The sequence below is a fragment of the Zea mays genome, chromosome 2 (genome assembly GCF_902167145.1).
Source record: "Zea mays cultivar B73 chromosome 2, Zm-B73-REFERENCE-NAM-5.0, whole genome shotgun sequence".
Taxonomy (NCBI): Eukaryota; Viridiplantae; Streptophyta; class Magnoliopsida; order Poales; family Poaceae; genus Zea; species Zea mays.
The window spans coordinates 71,969,280-71,980,172 of NC_050097.1; positions in this window are offsets into that span (position 1 = coordinate 71,969,280).

Here is a 10,893-nt window from a genome sequence, read left to right on the forward strand (position 1 = left end):
GCCATGGCCCACCCGAACCACCTAGTAGCTATGCCACTCCTTTAGGAGGAAGCGGTACTCGGAGAGAGGACCGTCTCATGGTGACCTTGCGATCGTCAAAGGTATTATGGCATGTGTACTCCAGCAGGTAGCAGCAAGCGTTGCGGCGGCACGACATGGCCTGCCAGCACCAGCATCATGCGTTAGAGCAGCCACGATCCTATGATTTTGAGGGCCCCAAGCGAACTGATCGCGGTGGGCCCTGTAGACTATATAAAAATTCTATAATATACAGCGATGTAGATTAGTACTTCGTAGGTAAATGATGATATACATTGAAATTAGTTTTAAAAATATCTAAGAGGCTAGATAATATACAACGGTGTAGATTAACACTTCGCAGGTTGAGGCATAAGAACGACGATCGCATATTAATCTGAATCTTGATCGCTCGACTGTGCGTGCGTGGCGGTTGGCGCAGTGGTACCCAGCGTCCTAGAATCCTGGATGGCTGGATCGACAAGATGGCGAACGACGATCACGTGGAGGGTGTGGTTGCACAAACACACACTCATGTGACGGTGTGGGCATGACGGCTGGGCAGTGGGTAGCGTGCATGCATGGCGACTTGTTGGCTACCCCTACTATTTTACTACTAACATATAGCCTGTGCTAACGCTACATTCCTCGGAAGGGGAGGATAGGGGTGGACGACGACGGTGGCGGCGCGAGAGGAGGGGTTGACGGTAGTGGGGACACGGAGAGGGGATGACTAAAGAATGAGGGATGATGCAAATAATATTGTTCATTAGATTTAAGTAAGAGAGATGAGGTTATTCAACGATATGAACCGTTGATTTTCATGGTGTGTTAAGTATGACTGTATGAGTGCAATTTATTTGATGGGTGTAGTGAAGATTATGGGTGTGTGGGTTATTTGGTTGGATGGGTTTGCAAAGTTTAAGGTGATAAATTATACAGTGGTATGATAGATACTAAATATTAGGCCCCTATTAATTTTGGGCCCCCAGCCGTCGGCTAGGTCGCATGGCCATAGGGCCGGCCCTGCGTGAGACGAGAGGACCTTAATGGCGGATGCTAAGGGCAATCTAGTCATATGTGCTACTTGGACCCACTCATCAAAACAACTCGACCTGCAAAGGATAAGACCACCCCCACAACATTATATTAAGAAGAAGGCTTTCTCACGTAGGTCGAGAAAACCCCCAAACCCCTGCCACACCCATACACAGCGGCACTGTAGCCCTTTTGAGAACGACCGCGACTGGGACCGGACCTTAGACCTGTGCTTTGGCGTGGGACAGACGAGAGGATATTTTTAACCACAGCCTAAAAATCGCTCCCACGGGGAGTCAAACCCAAGACCTAAGGAGTGCTACTCAGACCACCTAACCAACTCGACTAGAGACCCTTTTGCCATGGACCCACTCATCAGAAGTGACCCATTTTGACAAAGGTAGCGAGTTGAGCGACCTATTTTTATTGGTGTCACGACCAGCGACCTATTTTAAAGAACGACACTCTAGAGTGACCTATTTTGACAATTTTCTCTGAGTGGACAGGCACCAGCTGATTTTTCACGTTTTGGTGGCATTCGATATGGTGATTTGGGGTTGCTGGAAACACCTTGAGTATATACATTGCCCCGGTGAGGCAAGTAATTCTTGAATATCTAGTTTTGAAGCCTATGTACTCTTCTAGGGTTTTGTATCTGTGATTTGGATGGGCGAGGAGGCGGTGTTGACATGTTGTATGAATTGGAAATTTCTCACATCTAATGTCTGTGTGAACTTTAAGCTCCACGAACAAAGGAGCACATTATCATCTGAAGTGTTGAAGTTTATAAGAATCTTAGAATAATGTAAATGTTATTTAGGAAACTCTAAAGTAAGTCTAGCAAAAATAGAACATAAATTAGGTCCTTTTGTATGCAATTGTCCATGGAGATGACTTTGGGGTGTCAAAAAACATGGATTCTAGAAGCTACTTGAAGCTCCGTTTGAGCTCAAGCCTAGACAAAGATAAGTATTTTTGCCACTACCGGTCAATCTTGGCCTATTTTTTAGAGCATACATTTGTGTATTCTAATGTTTTCATCTATGGTTTGTATTTTCAATCTCAAAGTTGTCAAGAATCAACTCAGATGCATTCTCAAACACTAGTCAAAACTACCGGTTAACCAATGCAGTAATGCTTATCTCTGGCTAGGACTTGAGTTCATCTTTCTTGCATGACTACCATGGTCCACTGGCCTCCGAGTCTTCAATGCCATCAGTCTGGTCCCTTTTATCCCTTGACTATACCAGATCCCATTAAGATTCCTAGGCAACCGATTTTAGAAGTGAGTTTACCATAATTTGTTTAAATGTAAAAAATTGTTCATCAAACATAGAATGGAACTTAAGTATCTAAGTATCTAACACGCAATGTTTTTGCATAAGTGGACCCTATAAGTAGGCGATCATACGGGTGGGAACTCTTCATATGTTTTAAGACTCTCTCTAGGAGTGTCCTCTATATCCATCGCCTATATCCATCCTTTACATTCTCGTCTAAAAAATTTCCTCCTTTATACTCCTTTCTCTGCACTGCAACACTGTCCTCTATATTTATATACCTGCAACAGTGCCCTCTATATCTCGTCCTCTATATGTAAATACCTATATTAGAGATATATTTTACTTTTAATTTTTGTACATACATATTTGTAATACTCTCAAATATATTGTACATATTTTAATGTTGTTGAATCTGTTGTTTAAAGTATTAAAATGGATAGATAAGAGAAATATTGTACATATTTTAATGTTGTTGAATCTGTTGTTTAAAGTATTAAAATGGATAGATAAGAGAAGTGAGAAACTCTATATATAGAGGATCGAGTAGCGTCCTCTTTTTTTAGAGGACATTGCTGAATAAGGCCCTACTGTTGAATGGGTACATGAGGGGAATCTCCACTAAATTTTAGGACCCTTTAGAGGACCTGTTGGAAATCTCCTCTAAGTTGTATCATGTGGACCAGATTCTGAGGAATAGAAGCTAAGTTCTTCTGCGAGTAACCACATGTAGTTTACTTAAAGAACAAACTGAGAACCATATGCATGAATGATGGGAAGGACATGAATGTTCGTCCTTGGTAGCCTCAGTGAGCTCTTCACTTCAGTCATAGTAGATATTAAATAATTCACTAAAATTGGTATTTGCAAAGGTTGAATATTCAATTGTGTGTATTTTAACGTTTCTTTTGATTGTTGTGTATTATGTGAGGTTTCAAACTTGCAAATTCTTATTGACTTTTCATTTCCTGTTGCATGTTGCTTGACAAGCATCAAATCTATATAGAAACCAAAGCTATTACTATCCTGTGTTCTGGGCCTATTTCTCATTTGGTTGATCGCAGGTCTTTCAATATAGATTTCTTAGGAAAACAAAAGGTTATATCAAGAACTTTACTCCTGTATCTTCCTTCACAAATTGAAATAAGTTTCTGATCAAACTGGTTGATAACATCTTTACAAAAATGTTTCATTATCGTTTATTGGCCGATAACATTATTTGTTGTGGAAAAAGTACCTATGTTGCTCCTGAAATCAGTATGTTGTCCTCTTCTAGATCATCCAATCCATGTCAATTGCATATTGTCCATATTATTCGGGATGTCGTAAAGTAATTTGTATTCTCTAATATTATTTAGGTCCTATTTCAAACCTTTAAAACTAATAGTTAGTACCTAAAATTAGTTAATAGACCATCTAATAGTTAGTTATACCCTCAAAATAGCCATTAGTTTTAGTTGTAACCATGCTACTAGGTGGTTGGTGACCAAATTGATTGTAAAGTAATTTGTATTCTCTAATATTATTTAGGTCTTATTTCAAAACTTTAAAACTAATAGTTAGTAGCTAAAATTAGCTAATAGACCATCTAATAGTTAGCTATACCCTCAAAATAGCCATTAGTTTTAGTTGTAACCCAGCTAATAGGTGGTTGGTGAACAAATTGCTCCTCGCCGTTTCAATCTATTATCTTATCAGAAAAAGAGGCATGGATAGTAAGGATATTTATCTTATCAGAACAATCTATTAGCTTCAGGTTTTGAACCTCCCCAGCTAATAGTTAGACAACTAATTTAGCTAATATTCAGACAACTAGTTTGGCTAACAATTAGCTCTAGAGGTTTGGAAGATGGCCTAAAACATTTAATTGTCACTGCCACTGTTTCGCAATGTTTGTCCTGTCTGTGTATCACTACCAGAATCACGTTCTTTGCCGAGCGTCTAAGACACTCGGCAAAGCCTTTGCCGAGTGAAACACTCGGCAAATATTTTATCGGCAAAGGGTTCTTTGCCGAGTACTTTTTTTGGATACTCGGCAAAGACTTTGCCGAGTGTCAAAACGCACTCGGCAAAGAAAAACACTCAGCAAATTAAGAATCGAAAAAAATAAAAAAAACAGCAAAACATTTTTTAAATTCTAGTAACAACTCTCCAACCCTACCTATTACCTTACCCATTGCCCTATCATTTTTCACTATTATATTGAATCAAATTTATATGTTTTGTAAATGGTGAGATTCAAACTCGCAACCTCTCTCTCACGCATACTCTCTTATACCACTACACTACTACACCAATTATGTCTATATTATGTTTTCATTCCTCATATACTATAACAAACCGAGAGTAATTTGATTATTTAAGGCACTAAATGAGTTCATTTGAAAATGTTACCAACTATAAAGTTGCATAACTTTTTGAGATCTACAAGTTTTATTTTAATAGTTTCTACATCCGAGACTGTTTACAAAATTTGAATTTAAATTTTAAAACTTCACACGAATTTTTCAATGATAAAATGATTTCAAATAAAAAAATTGTCAACTACAAAGTTTTATTACATTTCAAGACCTACAACTGTTATTTTGGTGGTTTTTCTATCCGAGATAATTTGAAAAATTCAAATTTCAAAATTCAAACATAATTTTGCATAACAAGATGATTTCAAACTAAAACATTGTCAACAAAAAGTTTCATAACTCTTCAATACCTACAACTTTCATGTTGGTGGTTTTTTCTTTCGAAGTCGTTTTCAAAATTCAAATTTTAAATTTTTAAAATTCAGACGTAGTTTTCGTTTACAATATGACTTCAAATGAAAAGGTTGTCAACTATAAACTTCTATAACTTCTCAAGATCTACAAAGTTTATTTTGGTTGTTTGGTCATTTGTTTATCTCACATGATGGTTCTAACAATATGCACAAATTCTATATGTCCCTCTCGTAATTTCATAAACTACGAGAGAGATGTAGGTTTTATGAACAAATTTATTTTTATTTTGTCACATGAAGAAATGTTCAATATATAAATTGTACATCATGATGAGTTATACAAATTTATAGTTGAAAACTTTTTCATTTGAATTAATTTACTACTTTAAATGTGATTTTTAAATTGTCTTTGCCTAGTGTTGGAGAAAAAACACTCGGCAAAGAGCCCTTTGCTGAGTGTCAAAAAAAGATACTCGTTAAAGAAACTCTTTGTCGAGTGTCAAAAATAAAACACTCGGCAAAGAGATTTTTCACCGAGTGTTTTCTTTTACCGAGGGTTTTTTGCGTGGCACTCGGCAAAGAGCTTCTTTGCCGAGTGCCGAAAAAAAACACTCGGCAAAGAATATGGCACTCGGCAAAGAGCCAAATTCCGGTAGTGTATCTAGGAAGCAAGGCATCTGAGCAACTTAAGATGAAATCAGATTGTTCTTTGTCTCATTGGATGGATGGACAGATGTGTTTAATAAGTACTTGACACAATTTTTACAATAAAAAAATTGACTAAGATGTTGTCTAGGTATGTGGACAGCTAGTAGGATTGACGAACATTATGAAACAGAGTGAGTGTTAGTCTGCACTATCTTAGAGCAGTCCTAACCCAAGACACTACTTATTGTTTCTATATCCTCCACGTTATCTAGAAACTACTACTAGACACTACCTCTCTGTCGGGTACCATAATTAGGGGTACCCCCAACACTCATAAACTCGGCTGGTAATCACCATCAGCGCAAACTGCAGAGGCTGATGGGCGCAATTCAGGTCAAGGCTTCGTCTACTCAAGGGACGCAATCTCGCCTCGCCCGAGCCCAGCCCTGGGCGGGAACAGTAGTCCCAGACGGATTCACGCCTCGCCCGAGGGCCTCCTCAAGAAACGGGCGCTCCCTCGACTCGCCCGAGGCCTAGCTCGGGTGGGCTTCACGGTGAAGCAACCTTGGCCAGATCGCCTCGCCAACCGACCGTATCGTAGGAGCATTCGATGCGAGGATCGCCTGACACCTTATCCTGACACGCGGTCCTCAGTCAACAGGGCCGAAGTGACAGCAGTCACTTCACCCTTCCACTGACCGACCCTAGGGCTCGGCCTCAACCTTGACCTCGGAAGGAGGTCTCCGCCTCGCCCGACCCTAGGGCCCGGCCTCAACCTCGACCTCGGGAGGAATCGCGTCCTCGCCCGACCCCGGCCTCGGCCTCAGGAGGAATCTCCGTGTCGCCCGACCTTGGGCTCGGACCGATCACGCCGCAGGGGGTACATCATTACCCTAACCCTAGCCAGCTCAGGCTACGGGGGAACAAGACTGGCGTCCCATCCAGGCTCGCCCCGGTAACAAGTAATGATGGCTCCCCGCGTGCGTCCATGACGACGGTGGCTCTCAACCCCGTACAGAAGCAAGGAGACAGCCCCGACAGCTGTGCTTCTACAGGGCTCAAACGCTCCTCCGACGGCTACGACACCATGTACACAGGGCCCTAGCACCTCTCCGACAGCCACGTTGGCATGTACATAGGGCTCCGGCTCCTCTCTGCCGGACACGTTAGCATAACTGCTACACCCCCATTGTACACCTGGACCCTCCTCTTGCAACTATAAAAGGAAGGGCCAGGGCCCTCATATGGGAGGGTGGTCGCGCGGGACTCTCTCTCTCCCCCGCGAACGCTTGTAACCCCTACTACAAGCGCACCAGCTCTAGCGCAGGATAACACGAAGCCACGGTTTTCCCCCTTTGTGTTCTGTCTCGCGCCAACCCATCTGGGCTAGGGCACGCAGCGATAATTTACTCGTCGGTCCAGGGACCCCCCGGGGTCGAAACGCCGACAGTTGGCGCGCCAGGTAGGGGCCTGCTGCGTGTTGACGAACAACTTCCCGTCAAGTTCCAGATGGGTAGTCTCCAGCAACCTCTTCAGCCCAGGACGTTGCTCCGTTTCGGGAGTCTCGAGTTCATGTCCCTCGACGGCAGCTATGACATGGTACTCCTTCCCCCGCAACGCGACAGCAGCAACGACGGCCATCAGCCCGCCCGGCGGCGACGGACTCGGCGACGTCTTCCCCCCATCGCGGAAGAGCAACATCCGGGTTTGTCCCGTCGCCTTCCTCGCCGCAGGAGTAGGGCTGGGCATTCGGTTTTTTAAAAATTTCGTTTCGGTTTTTTGGTTTTAAAAAACTTCGGTTTTCTAGACATTAGAAACCAATCGGTTTTCTAGAAAATGAAAACCGAAAACTTCAGTTTCAGTTTTTACTTCGGTTTTTCGGTAAAAACCGAATACCAGACTTATACTCAAGACAACACATACAACAAGTTTATATGATAGATTACACATAATTTTAAAAAGTAAAAATTATATAGGTACAAATATTTAGAGATACATCATACATCACATATAAATAAGTGCATAACAATTTAATTGCTTCACACATTTAGTTCACATAATCGAAAAGTCAAATTTTAGAATTGATAAAGTTTGGTATTCAGATTTTTTGGTATTTCGGTTCGGTATACGGTGAAAACCGATTACGATACCGAAAACTGAACTTCTGAGATATAAAAACCGAAACCGAACCGAACTACCGAAAAAAACGAAATTTCGGTTCGGTTCGGTACGGTTCGGTTTTCGGTTTATGGTAAAAAAGTGCCCACCCCTACGCAGGAGGAGGAGGCGGGGCAACCGCGGCCAAGCAGGAGGTGGCACCTCGTTGGCTGTCGAGCGAGTCGACGACGCCGGCGCCCCAGCGGGGGACACGTCGGGCATAGACCTCGCGCCTGAGACAACGACGAGCGTCGTTTCCCCGCAACACGCCAACCCCAAGCGGACAGATGACGCCAGCAATCTCGCGGAGGACTTGCTGGGCATTTGCCTCGTACCTGAGATAACGGTGCAGTCCATCCCCGACGCGACTTCGTCACCATCCATCGATCGAGAGGTACCATCCATTTTCCACCCTGTGCCTTTTAGATTCAGCTTCGATCCACCAAGCGATCCCGCTTCGGTGAGCGCTTTCATAAAGGCATATCCTAACCTTCCGGGGTACCATATGTGGTCGACCTGGGACCGACTGACGGCCGTCTCGACCTACGGGCCCCCGGGCTCCGAGGAAGATGACGAACCCGACTCTGGTTGGGATTTCTCTAGGCTCGGTAATCCTAGCACCATGCGAGACTTCATGACCGCATGCGACTACTGCCTCTCTGATTGCTCTGATGATGGCCACAGCCTTGACGACGAAGGTTGTGGCCCAAGTCGCGAATGTTTCCATGTCGATCTAGGGGGTCACGACGAAGGCAACCACCTTGGTATGCCGGAGGACGATGATCCCCCTGGGCCTGCGCCTCGCGTTGACATCTTGCGGGAGCTAGCTGTGGTCCCAGTCCCTACGGGGGGGTCAGGACACACAGCTCGAGCAAATCCGCGAGATGCAGGCCAAGCTCGACGAGGAAGCAGGACAACTTGTGTAGCTCCGGCAAAACATCGAGCAGGAGTGGGAAGACCGAGCACTAGCCAGAGAAGCGTGTCGTCAGGACCAGGATGTCCAGCGTCGTATCACTGACGATGCTAGGGCAAGGCTGCCCCCGGCTTCCAGTGGGGTTGGCCAGAACCTGGCTGCAGCGGCAATACTACTCCGAGCGATGCCGGAGCCATCCACCACCGAGGGGCGGCGTATCCAGGGAGAGCTCAAGAATCTCTTGGAGGATGTTGCGGTCCGACGGGCCGAGAGCTCTGCCTCCCGAAGGCAAGGGTACCCCCTGGAGCATCGCGCCGCGACTTCCCGATTCATGCGGGAAGCCTCGATCCACACTGGGCACACGCGGGACGCGACGCCTGCGGCCCCGGGTCGCCTCGGCAACAAGCACCGCCGCCACGACCGTCGAGCCCGCCTCGACGAAAAGGTGCGCCGAGGCTACCACCCCAGGCATGGGGGACGCTACGACAGTGGGGAGGATCGGAGCCCCTCACCCGAACCACCTGGTCCGCAAGCCTTTAGCCGGGCCATACGACGGGCGCCGTTCCCGACCCGGTTCCGAGCCCCGACTACCATCACCAAGTACTCGGGGGAAACAAGGCCGGAACTGTGGCTTGCGGACTACTGGCTGGCCTGCCAGCTAGGTGGAACGGATGATGACAACCTCATCATCCGCAACCTCCCCTTGTTCCTCTCCGACGCCGCCCGAGCCTGGCTGGAGCATCTGCCTCCTGCGCAGATCTCCAACTGGGATGATCTGGTCAAGGCCTTCGCTGGAAACTTCCAGGGCATGTATGTGCGCCCTAGTAACTCCTGGGATCTCCGAAGTTGCCGCCAGCAGCCAAGGGAATCATCGCGGGACTACATCTGGCGGTTTCAATGCAGCGTATCGAGCTGCCCAACATCACCGACTCGGATGTCATCGGCGCGTTCCTCGCCGGCACCACTTGCCGCGACCTGGTGAGCAAGCTGGGTCGCAAGACTCCCACCAGGGCGAGCGAGTTGATGGACATCGCCACAAAGTTCGCCTCAGGTCAGGAGGCGGTCGAGGCCATCTTCCGGAAGGAAAAGAAGCCTCAGGGACGCCAGCAGGAAGACGTCCCCGAGGCGTCCGCTCAGCGCGGCACGAAGAAGAAGGCCAAGAAGAGGTCGCAAGCGAAACGCGACGCCGCCGACGCAGATCTTGTCGCTGCCGCCGAGCACAGGAACCTTCGGAAGCCTCCCGGAGGGGGCAACCTGTTCGACAAGATGCTCAAGGAGTCATGCCCCTATCATCAGGGTCCCGTCAAGCACACCCTTGAGGAATGCGTCATGCTTCGGCGCTACTTCCATAAAGCCGAGCCCCTGGCGGAAGGTGGCAGAGGCCATGACAATGACAAGAAGGAGGGCAACAAGGCAGAGGAGTTCCCCGAGGTCCACGACTGTTTCATGATCTATGGTGGGCAAGTGGCGAACGCCTCGGCTCGGCACCGCAAGCAGGAGCGCCGGGAGGTCTGCTCGGTGAAGGTGGCGGCGCAAGTCTACCTAGACTAGTCCGACAAGCCCATCACCTTCGACCAAGGCGACCACCCCGACCACGTGTCGAGCCCAGGAAAGTACCCGCTCGTTGTCGACCCCATAATCGGCAAGTTAGGCTCACCAAGGTCCTCATGGACGGAGGCAGCAGCCTCAACATCGTCTACGCCGAGACCCTCAGGCTCTTGCAGATCGATCTGTCCATGATCCGGGCCGGTGCGGCGCCCTTTCACGGGATCATCCCCGGGAAGCGCGTCCGTCCCCTTGGACAACTCGATCTGCCCGTCTGCTTCAGGACTCCCTCCAACTTCCGAAAGGAAACCCTCACGTTCGAGGTGGTCGGGTTCCGAGGAACCTACCACGCGGTGTTGGGGAGACCATGCTACACCAAGTTCATGGTCGTCCCCAACTATACCTACCTCAAGCTCAAGATGTCGGGCCCCAACGGGGTCATCACTGTCGGATCCACATACCGACACGCGTACGAATGCGACGTGGAGTGTGTGGAGTACGCTGAGGCCCTCGCCGAGTCCGAGGCCCTCATCGCCGACCTGGAGTGCCTCTCCAAGGAGGTGCCAGATGCGAAGCGCCAC